The sequence below is a fragment of the Lonchura striata genome, chromosome 6, assembly GCF_050655825.1.
Source record: "Lonchura striata isolate lonStrDom1 chromosome 6, ASM5065582v1, whole genome shotgun sequence".
Taxonomy (NCBI): domain Eukaryota; kingdom Metazoa; phylum Chordata; class Aves; order Passeriformes; family Estrildidae; genus Lonchura; species Lonchura striata.
In genome coordinates, this window is record NC_140708.1 from 26,668,389 (window position 1) to 26,690,926 (window position 22,538).

Below are 22,538 nucleotides of genomic sequence, written 5' to 3' on the forward strand. Positions count from 1 at the left end.
AAGCTGGAGAAATTGGGTATTTAATCTAATGATAATGCAATGTGCATAAGAAACATTTGTCTCTGAAAAAAAAATCTAATTCCAACTGCCTGAGAAATGAGTCTTTTAATGTTAACATTTACAATAAATTATACTTCTCTATTGCATAAAATATTTCAAAACAAGACAAGCAGCTTGCAATAAGATAGAAAGTAGAACAAAAAATTTTCAAAAGAAATTTAATATTCTTAACTTGAGATTTTTTGATCAATTTTTAATTTTTGCAAAGTTTTTAAACAATCTGTTACACAAGACAAGACAGTTTTGCTGTTAGCATTTGCCATTGTATATGAACAGTAAGTTCTTTGCCCCAGCACAAAGCTACCACATAAAATCCCAAGTCTAGGTGCAAATGTAACAACACGGACTCACAGGGAAAAAAAATTCTTCATGTAACAAAGTTAAACTACTGCAATGTTAGTAAGATTTTGAGATTTCTGCAGATCTAAAATTCATAAATAATTGCATATTTTGATGTGAGTTGATGGCCCACCATCTGCATGGAGAAGAGAGGTGCTCAGATCTGACCTGTCCTGCACTGTGCTGCTTGTCAGTACTCGTGTGCAGCAGCATCACTCCTCACCCAGAACCAGACAGTGGCACCCACAAGTGGCAATTTGGCATCAATCATGATCCTTACACCCATGCATCTGAAAGCACACAGAACCCTAAGTTTGCAACAAAAAATAAACCTGCTCCAATATACACACAGCTTATTTCCATCAAACAAAAAACACTGCATCTCACAAGTTCCTCCTCCTACTTCTCAGATTAAAAATCATATGCATGATAATATTATTTATCTAATTCATGAACTCTTCTTTACCATTTTAGGAATACATTTCAGCAGTGACATGATGAAAGACTTGTTTAAAATTCAAAATATCTAAACTAGAAAATGTAAATATATGAAATACACTAGTGTTTTATTTTCAGTGTTCTATTACTTTATTCTTTTATTCAACTTGTCATCTGAGGCTGCACAAAACTGCAGTCAATCAAGAAAAAATGAAGACCCCTAATTAAAATTGACTAGGCTTGGAAAGACTAGCAAAAATTAGTCTACTTCATATTGGGTCATTATTTTAATATGCCTTGTTACAGAGAGACCATCTTTGAGGTGTGTTACAATGACATTTAATCCAAAGATGATATTTGGACCACTCTGCATAGTCTGATTTGCAAAGATACATTACTTCAAAACTCACAGCTGGCTTAGATACAAGTACTTCTGTCTGTAAAAAATTTCATTGTGACAATTGTTTTTCCAGCCTTCTATTCATTCTGCCCAGAAAAAGAGGCCAGTCTGAACTTTGCTGGCACTCCATGAAAATGCAGCACAAGTCAGGTGGTCTCCTGCTCTACCTCCCTGTTCCATTATGAACAGCCCTACACGTGCAGATTGAAACCAGCATCATTAAACAACATAAAACAAACTCCTATTAATTAAAGAGAACTATCAAACTAGTAATAAATCACAAGATTAAGCAGATAATTTAGTTCATAAATGGAATACTCAAACACAGCTCATGATTCTTCAATACTGCTATCTCATTAATTTTTGTGAAAGATAAACTGAGTTTTGAAAAATGTGAACCACAAAATTTTAAAAAATTAAAAAAAAAACAAAACAACTTAGCTATGTAGATTTGAGTTTCTAAATGAAACCCTTCAAATCTTTATACCAGAGTTTCATAGAGACTATCACACAGAGATCAGGTTTCAAAAATTAAGGTTCCTTCAGAGTTTCCTCTTCTCTACAGCGCCAACTTAAATTCAAGTTTTATAAACAAAGTAATACGGGTATCATAGTTAAAATATGATTCTTTTTCTGTTCAGAAATGCAGATTTAGCAAATCCTAACATTCCAGTATGGTCCCTAAGGCAAACAACATTCTCTCTAACAATTCATACAAGTTATCTACATTTAATTTAGCTGGGTGGTACTGCTACATGGGAAGAATCCACCTGTTTTTAATTAGTTTTAGTGATGTACAAGAACTTGCAACAGGCTGTTATCAAGAAGGATTTGGCTTGCAGTAAAGATCAATTCTGTGAATAAAATGAACAACTTCACTTGCAAACATAAATCACATTCTTTTTCATACAGTAATAAATCACTTACTAAACCTTCGATGCAACTTGTAACATCCTTCCCTTCTGATAATATTTGCTGTGAGTATGAGCATGGAAGAGAGGAGAGTTTTGGTTACAATGTTCAAAATCCTAATAGAGAAATGAAGCTAAATTAGAGAAAATGAAAAATCTTTTTAAATAATTAATGCCAAGAAAAATTGTGGCTTTTATTCTTGATGCTGAAATTACACCGAATAATTTTTGTACATTATTTCTTTAGAAAAGTAACAGAATGGACATGAAATGTGTCAAGTATGGCCAAAATAGGTAAGTTTCTTTTTTCCCCTCTGATACAGTCATCTGCTTACAGGGAAATGCTTCTAATTAAAGACCTGCAGAAATTTTGCAGCGATAAGCATCCTTTTCTCAAACTTACAGCTGCAATGGTTTGGTAAATAAGCACATGAAAAAAATAGTATTTTATTTTGGAAAGCTAATAACAAATTTATAACTGTCAGATCTAACAGCAACTGACTCATTCTAATCAAACTTCTAATAGAGGTTGCATTTTTTAAAAATAAACCAGCACCATGCACCCACTGTGAGTAAGTACTTCTCACATTTTATGTATCCATAGCATTTTCATTTGGTTGCTTTTTGGGGTTTTTTTCTGATGTGTTAGTGAATCACAGTGATGAATCTCACTACACATTGCAACTAGGCAGCTGGTTTAAATAATTATCAGTTTCTAGCCATGTGCTTAGAATCTCACATTTTAAATATTTTATTCCAGCAGAAGAAACACTATGAAAAATGAGCACACTTTATTTCAATGATAGTATTTTCCAAAACCAAAATCCACTTAATGTAGATTTTGGTTTGGTTTTGGTTTTGGGGGGTTTTTGGGTTGGTTGATTGGTTGGTTGTTTTGGTGATGGCAGTGGGTTTTTTCCTTTGTATACTTTTTTGGTTTTGTTAAGGAAGAAGTTTCCCAGAGAAGCCCTCTAATAAGCATTTAAAGCAGTTTGCAAACTGTCTTTGCACAATATATTAATGATTTAAGCCCAAGTAACTGAAAATCCAAATCAAGGTCCTTTCAGTCCCAGCTCTGACAGGATACAACTAAAATAGTGCTGGGGAGCAATTTACTTGTCAGTACCACTCTGCTGATCAAATATGTTATGAACCACTTTGTTACTGCAGTTGACCCTCTAAAATCTTGTGCCTCTGCTACTCCTTCTCCCAAGACACGCTGGGGGACAGTTTACCCCAGGGAGGCTGTTCAGAAGATATTAACTCACCACAGCTCTGTCCTTTCCTGGCCCTGTGGAGCCCTCCAGCACGGTTCTGTCCTGAAGGGATATCATTCAAACACCCTCTCTTGACTCACACTGACATCCTAAAGCATTTATTCCATGCACGTAGTTACACGGCACAAATGTGCTTCTCTGGGGGGCTGCAGAACAGGCTGAACACAATTTCATCCACCCTGCACTGGAAACCAACCAACCAACCAACCTCATTAACACCAGGGCCAAAATCCTGCCAGGGAGATGCTGACAATGGAGAAGCATGAACAATCCATGAGCCACTGCTTCCACTCTTCTGGACATCCTTGCTTTACAGGACAGACACAACTAAAAGAATAAATTGTTCTAATGGAGAAAATTAATTCTTCTGATTTTTTTCTCATTCCTCCATTTGAATTAAACAAGCCACAAATCATAGTTTGCTTAAAATGCTGCTGTAATTTTTGGTTTTGTGAAACCATTGAAAGTACAGGATGATGAGACACTGTGCAACAGAGTTTCATTCAAGAATAAAAAATGCTCAGCATAAGAGAACTTACTATAGTATTTAAAAAGTATCAAATAAAGAGCTCTCAATCATAATGCAAACAAACTTCAACTTCCTATAACCTCTTAGAGAAAAGGAATCTTTTTAGTAAGTCTCCAAAGTCAATGACATTACAGAGTAAACAAATTCCACAGTAGAGGCTTTTTCAGTGGGATGGGGCTGCATCCCACCCAGCAAAGCCTAAAGCCTCACACAGCAGCGCATCCAGAGAGAAAGCACAGCTCAGATAACCAAATCCGTGGAGGACAAGAAATGCAGACTGCTATTCCCAAATGCATAGTGAACATAGAAGGAAGTGTGACCCATTAATGAAAATATGTATTTCCTCTGATAATATTCACAGGGGGAAATACATGAAAACCACAAGCAAAATACTCCCACCCAAACTTCATTAAAAATCAGTAAAATGTCAACTTTCACCTGATTTTCTGCTGAGCAGCCCAAGAGCTGGTACAGATCAAACTTGACCCAGGACTGTGTCATGATAGATCATGTCTAGAAAATTGAAATCTCCAGAATCCTTCCTTGAAGCCCCAGTCACTGAGCACAGCTGAAGGGACATCTCAGCCACACCTGCCCCTGCTGTGCACTTCCTCTTAATCCCTGTTCAGTTTTCCACTTCTCAAGTAGAAAGGTGTGCTAGGCAGACACCCATGAGAATTTGAAAAATGACAAAACCTGGTCTACTAAGACTGTACATCTGGAACGACTGTGTTGTGGTTCTGTTAGAAATTGTGTTTTGAGTTCTGCAATTTCTTTTAACACCTAACAACTAACATCTAACCAACATCTAACAATTAACATCTAACTAACAACATCAAGCAAGTTGAAGTGTCTTTTATTTCAAAATAACAATTTAAGTACAAATAGTAGTTAATAATTTTTCAAGGAAGTCTGATAACAGCTGACATATTGAAGTTTAAGATGTTCATTCTCTTTACATGTGGTATGTGGTTAAATACAAGGGGAGTGTGAGCAGACATCCTGTGAAATTCCCTAAAACACTGGTAGGGAAAAATTAATTTAATTTCTTTATGGTATCAGAATAAGACTGGAATCATTTGTATTGAAATCCTGCCATGTAAAATCAAAAACTAAGTTGTTCTAAATTTTTTAAACATTTTAAAATCCTTCTTGGTAAACCAGGTTATTGTTTATTCCCTACAACATCCATAATTCATTGAGAGCTACACCACAGAAACAAATTGAGTTTGCCAACAAACATGCCAGAAATAGAAAAATAAATTACAAAACAGATACCTACTTTTCGTGCCACACATGCAGAGATACATGGAACTATCATAAAATACAGGTACTAACTGCACCTTTTTATCCCCCTCTCCAAACTGAAATCCACAGCTGAGCTACTATCAAGACTTCAACAGATAATATTAGAACTATACAGACAGACTGGGAGCAAAGTCACAGAACAATAACAAAACTGATTGAACAAGTGAAAAGAGAAAGAGGACTGAAAACACTACTGACAGCTCACGAGATGAAGGGGGTGTGGTGGACATCTACACAGTCTGATACCTAAACACAAGGAAGGAAAAGTTGTAAAGATATGGAGAGTATTTATTAATTTATTATATATCAGTATCTGTGTACAGTAATTCAGTGTCTACCTCTCTTTCTGACTTTGAGAACATCAAAACTTAAAAGAGCATTAAGCTAAATTATCAGAAGAATAAAGATGCATATAATGGCCTGAAGTGACACCTCTCTTCCTGAAAGGGATTGTGGCCCACTGTACTGTCTTTTCAAACTAAACAAAGCACATGGTCAGCATTCTTAAAAAGAATCATACAAAAACCCTGAAGAAAGCAATAAAACCCAGCCTCTCAGCATCTCTAATTCCAGCTGGTTTTATTATTATCATTCATGTATACTGGCTTTTGTTATACCCATTCACTTGCAGCGATACCAAACATTAGTGAAAACAGAAAAATACTCCAAAAAGTGCTTTCTATTGTACATAGCATGTTCATATGGCAGAAACAACCCCCAAACAGCTACAGTCAAAGAGGCAGTAACAGTGTGCTAATTATCATTCTAATTTGTACAGTACCAACACAACGGCAGCTTCCAGATCTTGACACTATTTGATGATAGCAAAAGAAAGCATAAGCACCAAGAAATTTCCATTTAGGTAATGAGTTATTTAAAGTTCTTCCAAAAATGCATATTAACATTAATAGTATGTCATAAATTTAATGTAATGTGGGAGAAACTGTAGTATGAAAACAGAATATTGCTTTTGTGGAAAACCACTGTTCAATAGCCCCACTTTCAGTAATTTAAAGTATAAGGCAAAACTCTTACTCTTTTGTCTTTGGTTTTCATACTGCTGCTTTTTCATCAAGAGTCCTCTTGGATGATATAAGTGACTGCTAGGTCACATTCAAAATACCAAATGCAGAGAATTCTTGTATTAATTACCACATCAACTGATTTAATTAGGTAAAGTCATATTCAAGAGCCTTTTTTTGTAAGCAACATTACAATTCAAACAGTAAAACAAAATATTATCATCACTAGCAGGACACACAACTCATCTCTCCCCAGTACTGGTTTAGTGGTATTAATGTATCAACAAAAGGAAGCAGCAAGGTCACTCTCAAATAGAAATTTTAATATGATTTCCTAACAGTGGAGGAGTTAAAAGAGTTTTCAGCTTTTGAACAAGCCCACTCCACTATAGAATTATATTAATTAACTGAACAGGCAAGTAGCAATAGGAATCAAAGCATTACTAATAGGACTGCAAGTACTTCTGAAAAGAAATGTGCTTGTCTATTTTATGACTTTTGTCAAGCATTAGAGAATTTCTGAACTAGATGATCCTATTAAGTAAAACTTTTTTTTCCCCCAAGAACTTGAGGTCTAAAGGTTATTTCTAAAGATCACTGAAGACCCGAGGTGTCATACAGGATTCTATTCTACAGAATATAAGTTTAATCAATTGTATTCAAAAAACTCAGCACCTGAAAAACTTACATCATGAGTGGATGATTGTAGAAATAGGTTTTACAATAGCAATATAGCACTGGAATTGTGCAGTGATATTTCCTAAAATCACATAATAATGAACCCAACATAAAATACGAGGATATAAAAAAAAGTGATAAATCATTACAATTTTACTACAACATGGACACTTATATAACATCATTCAGTTGTCTAGCTAAATCTTGCTTTTACAAGATTTGAACTTGAGTTTCAAGTAGCTAGTATTTTTTTTTCAAATGTTAAACAAACCCATATGATTTTTTGATAAGACAGCATTTTCATTGCATCTTTTGAAGAGAGAACTTTATCTAAGTGAAATTTTTGACTATATCACTATACCTACCATGTGCATGGTCTTTCCTTGAGACATAGTTATGCATGTTTAACTCCCTGTGATGGCCTTATTGAGTCTAGCAGAATTATTTACATGAATTAAATTTGTCATGTGCATTAGTTTTTGAAGATCAAAGATCCTATTGTCAACATTTTCTTTGGAGAAAGAGAGGAATCATTCAAAGCTTTCTACAATGAAAAGGAAATCCTTATGTCTGACCTTGCAATAAAACACTATTTCTAAAAGCATATGTAGCCAACTGGTGACAGCATGCCCTGGTGTTGGTTTTGTCTTTGATCACTGCACATCCTTCTATCAATATGTATTTAAAATCCATTTCTAGTGGGAAAAATTAGATTCATAGAGGATATTTTAAAAATTGAAAGTTCTCCATTGAATAAGCCTGTGCAATATGCAAATGGATTTACTGAAGTGATTGTCTGCAGAAGGATTTGCTTTTGACATGCTTTTCATTCAACTCAGGTGACATTGTGGGACGATGACATTCTTACGTTTGTTTCTCATTCACACTTTTATAAAATTCACCCACAGCAATGGTGCAAACATGGCCAGGAGTTGCAGAGCAGCTGAGAGGACAATGCACTGGAGCAATGTGCAGATCGAGCATTTCAGCACATGCAGCACCAACCAAGAGCTGAGAAACGTCTTTGTCCTACAGGACGTGAATGTCCACGCTCATTGCAGTGGGAAAAAGAAGTTCATTTAGGTTCTCCACTTCAAAATGGTTTTTGCAAGTGATTTACCATGTGATTCATGGCAAGGTCAGCATAACCACTCCCCTCTCCTGGGCTGACACTCCACTGCTCAGCCAAATGATCACAAACACCCTAAAATGCCTTACACCTCCACAGGTGGGCCAAACCTGTTTTTTTACACTACATAAAATACAGTCAGGATGCTTTGTTCTACAATTAAATTTTTAAGTACAAGGACTTTAACAAGACTACCAAATAAATGATTGAGATTTAATTTAAATTTTTTAAAGAAAGAATTCACTTTCCTAATTCAGATTTTATTATAACTTACTTCTAAGTCACTTTGTAAAAAAAGAGTAAAATTTCCTGAGTCACCATTCCTTTTTTATTACACTTCTTTTATTACCTTTTGTTCCCTTTGTAAGATCTTTTCAGCATTTCTCTTATTCAGCTCACTGCTCTTCTCTTAAATCCTGAAACACTCAGTTAGCTTTTGCCAGTTTTGCTAATCTTTTATGTATTTCTAAAAGAGCATTATAAACTTTCCATATTATTTCTGAAAACTATGCTCAGAATTGTCTTCAAAATGCTCACGTCTCTCAGTTACTAAAACAGTTAAGCAGTAACAATTGCTGACTATAAATCCAGAAAAATACTGAAAAATTTCCATTGTAGCAATTTATTTTGATTTTCCCACAAATTGGTTTGTTGTTTTTATAATGTTCTTAGCTTAACTTAGAAGTTCTGCTGGGACTGTAATTGTATTCTGTGAAAGAGCTATCTGCAGTAATATTGTTTTTAAATGACAATGTATACCTTCTGATAATCCAATGAAATACAGAACTCATTGTGCATCCTTTGGGTAGTACATATTAAAATTGAAAGCCTGAAAAAAAACTTGGTCTGGCATCATTAAATAATTCCTAGCTGAATTGGAAAAAAAATCTTTTCTCATAAGGAGTTATTTGAAGAGCTAGGTTAAGAAATTGTTTTTCTATTTTTCCCCAACCAGTATAACTAAATATGAGAATGGTCCTCAGCCTTCCATTTGGTGTCTAAGGCTGAGAGAACAGAGTTTTAGCTGTTTATAAGGAGCGACAAAGTTTTTCTAAGGCATCTCGGACAGCTACTGATACACAGCAGAGTGACAGCCCAAAGTTTTAAACAGTTTGTGATTATTATTTAATTCAGAGGGCAAATGAACCCAACACAATGCATGCAGTCCATCATACAAGTTTATAGTTCTTTTTGGAGGTCTTTCAAGTCTGCAAAATGGTTTAAAAAATAGATTTGGGCTAGTGTCCATTTGAGGGAGAAAATGCAGGATGACAGACAATTTGATTCTTCCAATGTCAATTGGAAGGGACTCTTGAGGTCATCCAGGGCCATCTCCTGCCTAAAGCAGACCCAGGTACATAATAACACTGCTCAGCGTGGTAAAATGAGGACACTTTTGTGTAATCCACAATAAAATTCTGTATATTGTATCCACAATAGCTGTTGTGGATTACATCAGCTTGAACAATCCCTAAAAATTTGAAATTTAGACAGCACAGAGATCATCTGCTCTAAACTTACTTCACAGATCAGACATTTATGCAAGAAAATTGTGACAGTGTCAGACTGAGAAACTACAAACATGAGGATGCAGACCATGAGGTTTTCCAGAAACTCCTTTTGCTGTACCCAACATGGGTCCCTAACTAGACTATTAATTATTGTAAACACAAGGCTCCACTTATTTGGTTAAAAGTACTAATTTTAAGCTTAAGCAATATCCTCATGTCTTATCACTCAGAGATTTTGCACTGGTGAAGGGAAATTGTGGTTACCTTAGGAAAATGGGCTTTAAGAAAATTCTCCTAGGACATTTGAGAAGGCAGTTTTCACCCCATGTGATGAATGCAACACAGCAATTATCTCCAAGTCCATCTACTTCCCAGCTTCCAAGTTAAAGTGGTCAATGACAGTCTCAGTTGTGATTTGTCTTTTTTTAATCTCAGTCTCAAATGCTATATCTATCAGCTCAGGTACTTAAAATTATCTTCCTAAGGCTGTGTTGTTCAATATTTGATGTTCTTTCCATTTTAACTATAGCTGCAATCTCTGAAATAAAGCTTTCAGCACAACTGTTCAAAACACTGGTATAAATAATACAAAGACACGTATCATTTGATTCAACTTCCATTACACAACTGAATTCTCCCCACCTTCCTTTGGATCTGTTTCTTTCACGTTACTCAATGTTCAGCTCACTCAACCACCTTTTGTTTGATACTTGATTGCAAATATTCACCTTTACCTCACAGTGTGCATTTCTGCCAAATGGCTCCTAAAACATTTAGTTATACAATAACTGTAGCTGAATGCATTGGGTTTAAAATAATAAACTCTGGCAGCAATATCCACAAGGAATTCCAGAGCCTTTGCAGGGAATCATGTCCTGAAATGATCACAGCTATTTTAAAGGAAGCTTGGTTATTCATAATGGTTTCCCAATTCATTTCTTTCAACAGTTTCAAAAGTTTTCCTAAACTAACGATGACAGAATAATTTATTCTTTTTTTCAGAAGTGTCTTCAGATCCTTGAATAAATAATGAGAGTGATAGCACCTTTCAGGGATGCCTGAAATGACATGAAAGGATAAGTAAGACCAGTCGCACTTATTTATTTTTTAAAAATAGAGACTGTCTTCAGAAAGAATTGAAGAAATAAAAGGCACAAAAGAAATAAAAGCAGGGTTAGGGGAGAGAGTACAGCTATGAATACTAATGAAGAAAAACAAGGAAAGAAAAGTAAGATAAAGATTGTCTTTTCTGGTACATATATTTATTTACACATATACACAAGCTATTTACTCAACTGACCTACAAGTGAGACACAATTTTTGTTCTTTAGTAAATCAGCACAACCTGCTTTAAGAATGACAAAAAAAGATTCTGTTCTTAAATAATTCCTAAAATAAATACCTTAGACATTCATTCTTTGGGCAAACCCCGGTTAGAGTAATGGGCAGTTGGGTGTACCAGTGTGGAAGATCCATCAAAGTGTCTCTTTTCTATTGAAATGCCATTTTATCCTTTATAACTGCACGCATCCAACACACGGAGTTATTTCTTTGGAATTAACCCCAGTAAATGTCACAGAATATTTAGAAGGCATCAGAAGTCCTTCTTTACCAAGTTTTCTGAAAGCTTTGTGTATTAAAGATTAGGTAAAAGCAGGAATTTTGTTTCCAAAAATAAACTATTTCAAGATGGTAACACAAACCTCAATACATACTTTAAAGATATCTCTTCACTGTAATCTTTGTATTAGGCACTTTCAGACTAAACAGAGACGTTTTCATTCCAAGTCCTTCACATAAGCCAAGCAATCTGACCTGATTGCTTCAGTGCAAAATCAATTATATCCAGCATAGACTAGGGAAAATATTAATAAGAATGGCTCAATGTCTTAATTATGTATGATTCTGGTCTAACCAATTGGAATATTTATGTAGAATAATAGATTACCTTAAAGCATTTCATGGCAAGATGAGCACACACTCCCATAAGAACAATATACCTGAAGTGAAACTTAACACACCCACATCAGTTGTCTACCTACAGCAATGTTATCTAACGTGTCATGCTCTGATTTGCTTTTTCTTTCATTTCAAAAATGCTTTAAAACCTATAAGATTATTATAAGATGACAGCTCTGGAATTAGTTTTTGAGGGATTTGGTACTTTTTAAAGTCTCCATCTCTGAGAAGTCTGGTTGCCAACTTTCTTCAAAATGAGAAGTTTCTCGATACTGTGGACACAAAACCAACAACAACAAATGAAGAAGAAAAACTGACACAAGGGAATCATCTGGGCACACTAGAAGAATCCTTTAAAAATCAGGCCTTTTTTTCCCCAAAAAATGCCAGCCCTGAGTCACAACTTCTGCAATGCTTCCTTCCTACCCTTCAAAGCCTGACACGCTAAGTCCTCTGCTGTAGCAGATCCTGGAGCCCAAAACGCAGCGATTTGCCTGGCAGAGCAGGGAGCCTCACACTGCCCTGCCACAGCACTTACCCCTGCAGGAGGCTCCGTTTTGTCCCTCTGGAGCCCACAGTAAACCTTTGGGATTGCCATGTTTGAGAAGGGGAAGAGGTCAGGGCTTCCCAAGCGGGGCAGCAGGACCCGGCACAGCCGGGGTCAGGATGGAGAGAAGGCTGAGCCCATGTGCACAGGACATGCAAGCTCACCCAGAGCTCCTTACAGGTAACAGGAAGTCAGAAGGAGAGTAAGAATCTGGGAGTCTCACCAAGCAGCTTCATTTTGAGTGTCCATGGCTCCCTAAAGGCTCTTTCCATAGCAAAACATTCTGACTGTCAGCCCCGAAGCACTTATTAACTAAAAGCTATATAGTTGCTGCTGAATCATCTGATACTCAACTCAAGCATGCCTTAAGAATCCTATACTAAATAAAGAGGAAAATGTGTTTTCTAGATGTTATTTTCACATTTCTATCTAAAATGACTCTATCCATAAATTTACTTCATTTCAGATTTATAGGTGCTGGAGATACACCACTCAGACATGTTTCCTTCATCAGACTAACCAGTCCTAGAGAGGGGATGTGTTACCTTTCAGACAATGCTGTGCAGACACTCAGACATTATCTTATGATTCAGCAGCACCAAGATAAGTGGAATTTTAATTGCTTTTGATGTTCCTTACATCTACAGTAATGAATGACACAACAGCTATCTTTTGTGATACATATGCATCTGAAGATCATTATCATGCTGTATGTACTGGAAAAATGTTATTAAATGCTAAAGTACTACCTAAAGCAGTTTCATATAGCCAAGACCAAAAGGAAACTGCAGAAAAGCAAAAGGAGTATCTTCTGTGTCCTTTTTCATTACTACAACGCACATACTAGAGGATATATAAATATATTGTTTCTTACTCTGAAAGGTATATTCCTTGGCTAATAGAATTTTTATAATCTTTTCTAAGGGAACAGATTTTCAGATATTTGAAATGGAACACTGTTTTATGAATTATGCTAAGTTTCAAAGGTTATTTTTCATTGCAAAGTCTTTTCTCACTGGTTGTAGCAGAACGGAACCAAGACTGTATTTATTTTGCAATAATGTTTCTTGATAATAGCACAGGACATGAATAAACACAGAATTTCAAGCTCCCTTTGCTTCCAGTGCAAAATAAAATAGGTATTGAAAACAGATCAGAAGCAAAGGAACAATGTAAAAAATATTCACACAGGCTTTATGATCAAAGAAAAATTCCAGAGCGATCTAGTGGAAGCAAAAATGAGATGAACTTCATTAGGTCCGTACCACTGAAAGCTCTAATGTTCTTTGTTTTATAAAGCACATTTGAGTATTCTCTGCCCTTAAAATTACACCCATTTCTCTAAGTACTATTATTTCACAGAAAGTGAATCAAAGGACCAGAAAGAGAATTATTCATGTGGCTTTGGACTTCCGGGTGAGTTGGCAACAAAATCAAATTTCCGGCATCTGAGGCTGCAACTTTGAGCAAGCAACTCTCCCTCCCACTTCACTGATTTCAACCTGAGCTTTGGGATGAATAAGAATTGCATTGCTGAGAAATACCAGGAGAACAAAAACTGTGAGCAAGAATTAGCTGAGATATATGAGTCAACTTCAGACAGCTTAAGAAAACTCCAGCTGCATTGTTTAGACAAAGCTAATTTCACCCCTAAGACTGAACTTCTTATTAAATCACTGAGTATGAAAACCAACATACAAGCATATATTCATTTTACAGATTCCATTAAATCTGAGTTTCAGTAAAGCACAACTACCTCACCTCTCTGAGATCAGTCTCTTGGTGCTTTTCCTGTTAATGTGAAACAGGGTAAAACATCGAGTTCAGCTGTGAAACCCAGCTGAGCAGAAGGGCAGTGCAAGCAGTGGTTCCCCCCAGGGATACCCAGAGCCCAGTGAATGGACAGGAAGGGGATCTGAGCAGAGACAGAAAACCTCCAAGCAAAATCTGAGTTCACTGCATGCCACCACTGAACATGAAAAACAATCACTCATCTTTGTGAGAAATATACTTAGGAATTTTTTCAGAGGATACACCTCAGAGAATAACACTGTCAATGCCAGAAAACAAGGGTTTCATAGGTCTCTTTGGAAAACCAGGAGCTTCTTTATGTTGCCAAATCCTAAGGAATATTACATTGAGCCTTTAAGGGGCATTCCTAGTTGTAACCAATATAATTTGATAGAAATTCAGGGGGAAATGACACAATTTGATCAGACAAGTTTAAAAGAATAAGAATATGGCACACAGAGTATTAACTTTGCAAAGTCAAGCTGTAAAGCCTGAAATCACTCCACTTAGCAGATGCAGTGTACCAAGACTTAAAATCCAGTACAAGAAAGCCTGGTTACTGATCCACAGAGTTCACCACAAACTTAAAGGCATCAGCAAACAACTCCTGCCTCAGAACACATCTCCAGAACTCCATCAAGATGTCAGATGTCTGCTGTACTCTCAGCTCCCTCTACAGTGTAGAGAATAAATCAAAAAAATTGCTGGACTCCTTGGCACCTTTACAGAGTGCTGTAAGTACCTGAGCTAGAAAGAAAGATTTTGACTGTCAAAATTTCTTTACGTATAATCTCCATACATATTTAAAGGGCACAAGTTTTGAAAATTTACAGCAGCTCTTGTAGATTAAAATGACAACTGAACCCAGCCATTCCATTTAACAAGTGTCACTGCTCACAGCAGTGACAGAGCTGCATTCAAAACTGGTGAAGGAAGGGTTAAATCTGTTGTCACTTGGCAAAATTCTGACATTGACTTTCACATATCTACTTGGATTCCAAGGGAAATGAAAAACTGTGGTGGCATTCATTGACCTCTCCTCCACACCTAATGCTGCCTGGCAGAAAGACTTAACTTAGTCTGTCAATTATAAATTGCCACTCTGCTCTCACTCTGATCAACTAAATCATCTGAGATACTAAAAACAAAACCTCCCCTATACCTGCCTTGGCAATAAGTCTCATGAAAACATTCATTGTTGGGTAAGTTTTTGAGCTTGCACCAATCTTTTACAGCTGTGATAAATCACTGTTCCTACAGTTTGTGTGACTGCAAATTTATATTAAAGTAGAAGAAATCACATTTCCAGTTATGGCCTGTACTACAAAATAAGATGGTTACTCTTGTAAACCTTTTAAAGGCTATTTCTAGTGCCAATTTCAGAATTTTAAGGACCTACTGCTGGCCCTAGAGCCTGAAATCAGATACTTGCACAGCTATAGCATCTGTTTAAGTTCAGCTGAGAAGAAAGAGGGGAGGAGGAGAATAATATTAATAAAATAGCAAAGTTAATGCATAACAACTTCCTGAAATGACTTGGAGTTGAACTGAATAAGAGAGTCAACTACCAACCTCATTTGGATAATGTCAACAGAATATGAAAACCATTGAGGATGCAGTTAACACCACCTGACCCAGCAATACACGTGTCTTCAACATTTTATAGTTTCACTACAAACGCTGATTCTGTCTATAAAACTTAGTGCTTTTCAGAATGCCAAACCTGGAGTTTTAGCTTCTTCAATTTATCTCTATTTTATAGGTTTACAAAGCTTGTGACATTATTAAAGCAAGTCACAAATTTCTCTTGCATGTGAGTATAGAACAACTATCATAGGGCTACTCTGTACATTGTACTTTGCTCTTTTTTTTGAGACATCTCTTTCATCTTAGGTATTATTTATGCTTTTATACATTTACAGATTGAAAAGCATACTTTTAAAAGAGGTTTAAAAACTACAAGACGGTCTTCATACCTGAGCCTGACACTTTCAATCATGTTAAATTATACTAATTTATCTAATATTAGAATCTCACTGAAATCTAGATCAGTTTAGAAATCTCTTTATACATTTCTAGGCAACTGCTCTCCACAATAAACTCTTTGCTCAGAGATAAAATATTCTCAGAGTGCCCATTTTACCAATGCAGAATATCTACATATAAACTTTGGAAACCATCATCAGGATAAGCTCAGCTCAGCACCTGAGGGAAGTCTCTCACCATCTACGTGAAATGTGGAAGTGAGGTCCTCGGCTACAGGCAACAGCCAGAAGAGAGCAAGGGAAGAAGATCCAGGACAGAGCCACTGAGGCAAATAACAGGATTAGAGTGAAATTATAAAAGTGAATTCACTTTTTATCACTTTCTCACATTTTTAGATTTAAGTATTCTCTGCAGAGATGCCCAAGAGACAGATGTTTTAATGAATGCCCCAGCAAGTTTCACCATAATCACCACAGCCAAATAAAGAACAGATGTGTAACCTAACTAAGATGTACCTCACTATAACTACTTGATCACCCTTCTTCTAAAGCACCCATGGTTGCAATTTTATCCAAATGATACACCAGAACTATAAAAACCTCCTTGGCCTGCAGTCTGGATCATCTCACTCCCATCTGTAAATCATCAGCTAACCACTGACTAATCAGCAGTTACATGCTTTAGGTAGCAATTTATTTCATAATTTTGAAAAAAAATATATAAAATTATTGTGGGCTTTAAGAGGCATGCAGGAATAAGATTAACAGATTTCTTATTTAGCTTGAATATAACTTAAATGACGTTGTCTGTATCAACAAGCTTATACAGGACACGTGACACCAGTTTATTTATATTTCTTTAAGTTTCCCACCAGATTTTATAAGCTGTATTAGCCCAAGGCATGTAACATTCATAAGACAAGTAAAATTTCTGGCCACATAGTTTATATTCCATAATTTTGCAGCTGCATAATTCAGAAAGAATGAGTAGCGAAAATAACTACAAACCACAACTAGCCTCATTCATTCCCAAATGCATTATCACTTCAAGAAGTGAAAATTCCAGTATTTTACTTTCTAACATGCAACATACTTTAAAAAAAAAAAAACAAACACTGCACTACATTTGCATTCCAAGTGGACTTGGTTCTTCTCACCATTCACTGTGTTCCCAGAGAGGACTATCAGCTCCAAATAGTTCAATAAGCTCAAAATAAAGGTGGAGCTCTTTGCCATACTGCTTTGGAATGTTAAGTCTGTAAACCAGGCAAAGTATTTGATACACTTACAGGTGTTTTTCATTCTATAATAAAAGGAATTTAAATTCCTAAATCCTACAGTGTTATTATGAGACTTTAAGACAGTTTGCTAAACTTCAACAATGTGCCTTTATCTTTAAATTCTTTCAGATTTCCTACTATGTTTAAAGAGAAAGAACTTTCATAAGGCTGATTAAAATTTTCCTAAGCTATATAGTATCATAAATATGTATTCATGAAGAAAGAAGAGCTCTTGAACTTGAGATGGGTAGCTTTTGAATCCAGAAATTCAATTTCCTCAGAGAATAGCCAAAAGCCACATTACAGGAAGCTATAGTTCCTGACTTAAGGGAAGTGGAGGGAAGGAATAAGTAAAATAACAAAATGTGCAGCTGACCTGAACCTGCCAAAAAAATCAAAATAAATATTACCCTGCATATATTGTCCTGAGCACATGTTGCATTATAAACAGCAGCTGGCAGGCACCAATAAATAAAAAGGGTATGAACTTTGTTTAATATGTCTACACTTAGCAAATTATCAAAACAAAACTAGCAGCATAAGCTATTCTATCAGCATTCATAAGGGTTCTCCTGCATTTTCCTAACATTTCAAATTAATTTCTGATTGCTTCTGCTAGTAAACAATACAGAAATATAGGAATTACCTTAATGACAATATTGTACATTGACAAGTCTGCCTCTACCATGTGAAGTTTTGCAGGCTTTAAAGACATTGCTTAAAATCTGTCCTCGGTAAACTTGTTACTCCAAAGCATCAATTCATGTACCAGCAGCCCTTTTAATCTACTCCAGTGTAAACACATTTTCTCACTGTACATTTCTTGTTCCAAATTTCCTTTAAAAGCATTATATTATCTGCTCTGACAGTGTCACTATCTGCATTCAGATTTAGTTTATACAAGTATACCAAATTTGTCTTTCATATCAACTAAACTTACTGCTTTGTCTAGGTATTTCTATTTCAATGAAAAAGCTTTGTCTCAGTGTATTAAACTTGGTGCTTTTTTATTATACTGCAGTGGTAAACACTTTTTAAAATAGTGTTTTTCCTAAGTTGTACATGTGCCATACTTAAATTTCACTTCCTTCAACTCCATTCCAATTTGACTAAAAGCCCCCTCTTAAGTTTACTGCTCATTATATCCTGTCAATGCATTTATTTGCTCTTTATGTGGATGTATCCATGTTACTCCCTCTTTGCTTACTGGGGATGATGTCCATATTTAGTCACCAGAGTTCAGAGTATTGAACTTTTCCAGGTTCATTCAAATATTATTTGAGCAGCATGGAAAAGAAAGAACAGAAGTGTGGTCTTTCATAATTAGCTGATTAAGTAAAATTATTTAAATGGTGGTTGTTGTTTTTTACAATGAGAAACATTGCTACATTACAAAATGCACGTATTAAAATAAATGAAAGTAAAAACTGTGTGTTTTATTCCAGGAGTGCCCAACAGACAAACACCGATTTTTCATCAGAACTCAGTAGATACAAGTGCAAAATGCAAACAGTTTGAAAATACCAAGTGGGGACTAAATCCTGACAATCTTTATGCCTGCCAGGGAAAACATTTGGCCCAACCTCTTCACTTCTGAGAAATAAAACAAAAATGTTACTTTATCTTGGTTCAATGCGTAAGTATATAATAAAAAATATTTTTAAAAGTTATTTATGATAATCACTTGTTTGTAAAAAAAACCCACTCTGCCACTAAAGTATTTTAAAATGTGTTGATTTAATTGTCTTCTCTCCTAACAGACACAGTTAAAATCCATCTTCTTACAACTACATGAAAATAAAATTCAAGATAATTTTGATATATCAGCATCAAAGAGGTTTGTTATTTCTTTATACTTGGAATCTCTCTTCGAAGGTTAATTCACTGGAACTATTGGTTTCCTTCTGGTTCCAGAAATAGTTGGTTTCTTTCTGGTTTCCAGACTTTCAAAATATTATTACTTCAATTAACATGTATTTGAAAACTTGATATTACTGCTTTGCTTTCAAAGTGTACCAAATACCTTGTACCAATCAACTTATTCATGGAATAAAATGACAGAGCAAACTCAGAACCATCCAACAGCTATCAGATATAAATCCACCTTAAAACATTATGAGTTTAATTCTTCTGTAAGAACTGCAGAACTGAAGCAGTACTTAAAAATCCTTGATAATTTTAGCATCTTTGGCCTCCCCATCTACTTCTCAGATCATTTATGAAACCCAGCACATCTTCATGGTACTTCATAAATAAACAATAATGACAACTTTTCATGCAGAAACACTTGAATCACCAGAGCATATTTGTTCACATCCATCACATTCTTATCCTTAACTGACATTGAGGATTGCACCTGTAATTTTTAATTTATAACTCACCATCTGAAGACATCACTGTCACTCCCCTTATGCTTATTTTCCTCATCAGAACCTCTGTCTCCAGATCAACATCTTGATGCAGAGAAGGAAACAACTTTTTCCAGCTTGGACTCAGACAGGCAGGAATGGACATCAAAGTTGACCACAAAGGTCCCAAAACCTCACTAAAATGGGATGTGATCCCAGCTTCCTCTGAAGTTGAGAACAACTAGCCAGCAAGCACTGGACAGGAACTTCACACAAGTTCATTCTCCCTTCTGTGCTCCATTTTGTGGCACAATGCTGGCTCCAAGCATGCTAATGGGATTTCTGTGGGTGAAATCAAGTTCAAGCTCTGCTCCAGAAATGCATCTAAAGCTTTTCAGAAGGAGAGGAGCACTCGGCCTCTAAGACCAGACTAGAGCTAGTCTGAAATAAAATACAAACATACGTTCCCTTCATACCCAAAATATGTAAAAAGGAGTGTTACAGCATCCAGAAACCTCTCTGGAATGGACACCCACTTCTGATCACCAGCTCCTTCACCCCACAGACCCACTGGCTGTGTTGGAGCCCTGAACAAATGCCCTGGTCAGCCAGGCACCTGCTCACCATCTGCCCTCCTGCTGGCTCACAGGCACCTGGAAATCCCAGCTGAATGGCCAGCTTCACCCAGGCAAAATCTCTGAGCAGAATAAGGCACCGTACCTTCTTGCCCTCAAACATCCTCACAGCAGCTTCTGTATTTTACATCTTGATGAGAACAAGGAAATACTTCCTTCTGATCACCATCACCCTCATCCCAGGGGATGTCAGATAAAAATACAGGCAATAAACACAGGAGAAGAGTTTACCTGCAGATTACTGAGCTTCCATACTTGACTGGAATGCCTTGGAAATATTGAAAATCCATGACAAGTGACCTCCCCAAAGCTCACCCTCCCACAGCTCTCCACAAGCCCCACAGGCCTACCATTCAGTCAGGCCTAGAAAAACAATGCAGGGATGCTTTTGTTTATCATCAGGAACTACTGCCATTTTATCACATTATCTGTGACCTCTTACATATAAAAAGAATAAATTCTTTGTTATTTCCATTATAGCCTATGCAAGAAACCCAGCACAACCATTCTTCTTTTTGTCACTGTAATGGGAGAAAATGGCAACGACATGACAGGTGAATGTGAAAATGCAGTAAGACTGAAAGGAAGTACAGATTAGCATTAAGCCCTACCTCTGATAACTAAAGAGGTATCCAGTATTTACCTGAAGGATGGTGTTCCACTGTATTGACGGTGGTCATCTGAATCTGCACAATATTTAGCAGTTTACTGCTTTCCTACAAGCTATGCATCACCACTGCTCCCTCTATTTTTTCTTTTTTCTATCATCTCAAAAATAATAATCCTGCAACCTAACTTCATATTTTTCAAATGACAGAAATCAGACATATTTGTCTAGAGAACCAATAGTTTCACTCCCTAAAGTGCTTTCTTTCCCAAGGATTTTTAACTGTTCCTAAATATTGAATGTAATTTATGAACACCATCAACATGTGTCTTAACAGAACCAAAAATGACAGAGTTAGCTATCAAAGTACAACATCTATCATTTGCATCATAAATAAAACAAAATTTTCACTTGCTTTCAACTACACTTTCTGAATAACAAATACTACAGATATAAGTATCAATTTAGCTTTAGACAGGACTATATATTTCAGTAAATGCTAAAATTAAGCCTTTGTGTAGAGTACTCAAACCAGAAAGCAAATACTGTAATATTGCATTTCTGTCACAAACTCTACATTTATTACAGTAAACTTAAAAATTCCATTTTGATTATCTTTAAAAACAGAAAAGCAAGAAATATTCTTTTATAAAATGGATCTTGACTTTAGATGCTGAACCAATTACAAAGAGCTGATTTCTCACTATAGAAAATGGGAATTTATCTCTCTCACAAACATGATTAAAATTAATCAAGTACCATGCTATCATCTTGCACAAAAGGAACTATTGATGTATTTCTGTCAGCCTGGTATGAGCAAGTTTCCCCATTCTATATTCATTAAAGTAAGATCTTGGTCACCTTGAAAGAACACAGAACATGTTCTGCACTATCTGTTCTTGACAAAAATCCCAGAAACTGCAACTATCACTCTCACCAGGCTCATAATGTAAGTGCTTAAATATACAATTGATGTGTCCTGGGAAGAATTAAATTCAGAAAAAGCTTGTTTTAAGTCATTCAATATCCTTTTATTTTATTAGAAATCCCCAAAGTATAACTTGGCTACTCATGTGCCAGCTCCTATTGTCAGTTTGTATTTTCTCAGCTTGGCTATTGTCAAGATTTATTGACAATAACATTTGGACACATACTCCATCAAAATGCTGTATAAATACATTCTGTATTAAGTAAGTTGTGCAATCTTTGATCATGCATGCTGTACCATAAGCCTTTTCCATACAGACCTCATTAATGGTGCCAAAAACTGATGTGACGTTAAAAAGTTTTTCCTGTGAAAATGGTGCCTGTTTGCAGAAGTGGGCAGCAGTAATAATTTTTACCAATGCCAGAGAATCAGCATGGCATCTGGAGAGACTGCACAGAGTGAAGAGCTCTGAAGAGTGGAAGGGAACAGCAGCCTCCTTTAATGCCTGCAGCATGGATGCCATAAAAACACCTCAAATCCTGCTACTGAATTCTGGCAAAGGACTTTGTTCTTGAATACTTTTATAATGGTTTGCACATTGTCTTAGAAAGCCAGTTTTAAGTTAGAGAGGAGAAAAAAGCTTGCTGGCTTGCTGTTATAAATGTTTTGTGGGGGTTTTATTTTTTTCATTTTTAAATATAACCTTCCCCCCCAGCATATGCACCATATATCAATTTAATTCCAAATTATTAGTAGTTTTACAGAAACAGCTGAAATCTACCTTCATCGTGAAACCTCCTCCCTATATTTTTACTTTACAAATTGAAACAGCAGTAATTTAATTGTCTGGAAAGCA

The 22,538-nt window shown here is 36.0% G+C and overlaps 1 protein-coding gene across 3 annotated transcripts in view; it reads right to left on the reverse strand.

The window, feature by feature from the left end:
• LOC110473694 (adhesion G protein-coupled receptor A3) overlaps positions 1 to 22,538 on the reverse strand; it is a 257,125-nt gene that overhangs the window by 215,077 nt on the left and 19,510 nt on the right. The window lies entirely within an intron of this gene.